We start from the raw sequence: 1,595 nt of genomic DNA on the forward strand, positions 1-1,595 counted from the left end.
TAAAGAAAAAGTATACAAACGAGGTAAAGTTTATTATACTTTTTTACAATAATTATCGTGGTTTTAAGAAAACTCGATCGCTTTTATCAAAATGACTTTTAAGTTCAGTTAATTCATATTCTATAAAACGATTTTAATGTTGGAAATAACAACAAAAAAGAAAACAAATGCGAGGTAAAATTTGTTATACTTTTTATTGACACAGTATAATTTAATTTAAGAAACTTATTTATGTTTTCCGAGCGAAATAATAGTCAAAAGCGGCGAAAAATCAGAATTGTATTTCTTTCATTTTTCAAGTTTGCAAAAGTCCATATATAAACATAACTTTACACGGTTCGCCCGAAGATATGGATCTTATGTTTTCGTTTTATAAACAACAGCCCCGTTTACACTACACTACACGAGATATTTGGTGTATACGGCACGGATAAAACTGGCACCCGTACTATTTTTATCCGTTATCCGTGCTTGGACTACCTATTTAGACAGTCCAAAGTACCTGTAAAAGTGGCACGGTCGGAACTTTTATCCGTGCCGTACCAAATATCGCACGTAGTGTAGAGAGTTATATAGTTTGACGTTTACGGCAAACCGCGCGGTTCGATTCCCACCGTGGTCAAGCTAATTTTTCAGCTTGCCTGGTTGCTGACTCAAGAGTAGCAACATCACATTCACATTTAATATACACACCTGAGTCTTTGCATTATGACTATCCATTTAAGACGCACTGATATGGAAGGGGACTAGACTGAGTTCCGCGAAATATCAACTACTCGAACCATCTTGACTTTGTAGCTCAGTTGGTAGAACATTGAGCTAGCAAACCAAAGGTCGCGGGTTCGATTCCCACCGTGGTCAAGCTAATTTTTCAGCTTGCCTGCAGCCTCGTACCCAGGCGCTTCAATAATAAAAAATAATGTTGCATTCAGTTATTGAAAAGAGGTCAGCTAAAAAAAACGCGAGCGCGTGGGGGTGCTTGGGGTGGTTTTGACAAATTTAGCGCCTGGCAGAAAATGAATTCAACATGGAAACAATCAAATGAATAAACAATATAATACAATACAATATAATTATATACTATAATTACTTGAATTAGATCCAGGTTTTTACAGATACACCGGTTTTTAAAAATGTTATAGGTTGATTAATATTGAACATTTCATGTTACAAATTATATCCGATAAGTATCACGTATGGAATCAATTTACTTTTAAACTCAAGTTGTTGCCATATCGCGTTCAATACATCCTCGGATTATTAAACCTGTAAACAAAGGAATATAAGTTTATCTTTTATTTCATGGCCATGTTATGTTTTGAGTTTCGGGTTTAAAATTAGCAATCAGACACTCTATGCTTTGATACTATTTAAAAAAGCAACTTGAAAAATTCAGATAAATAATGTTTACGTGTAAATATGGGACTTCATTGCAAAGAATTCAGCCAGAGTCAGTTCACTGGCCAGAGTACATATATTCCATAGAGCCAAATCAGCCAATGTTTTTATCTGTATATAGCTAATCTGTGCGTGATTAAACTGCTAAAGTTTTTCAATGAAAAATTGTCTTAGCCAATCAGAAGTTGCTAATCACC

The 1,595-nt window shown here is 34.8% G+C and overlaps 1 non-coding gene across 1 annotated transcript; it reads left to right on the top strand.

Annotated features, from left to right (window-relative positions):
* Positions 1-788: 788 nt before the first annotated feature.
* Trnaa-agc lies at positions 789-861 on the top strand. Its single transcript has one exon. It is a non-coding gene; the product is annotated as a tRNA-Ala (tRNA).
* The last annotated feature ends 734 nt before the right edge of the window (positions 862-1,595 follow it).

This window comes from Dendronephthya gigantea, unplaced genomic scaffold (genome assembly GCF_004324835.1).
Source record: "Dendronephthya gigantea isolate DGI-Jeju-01 unplaced genomic scaffold, DenGig_1.0 000634F, whole genome shotgun sequence".
Taxonomy (NCBI): domain Eukaryota; kingdom Metazoa; phylum Cnidaria; class Anthozoa; order Malacalcyonacea; family Nephtheidae; genus Dendronephthya; species Dendronephthya gigantea.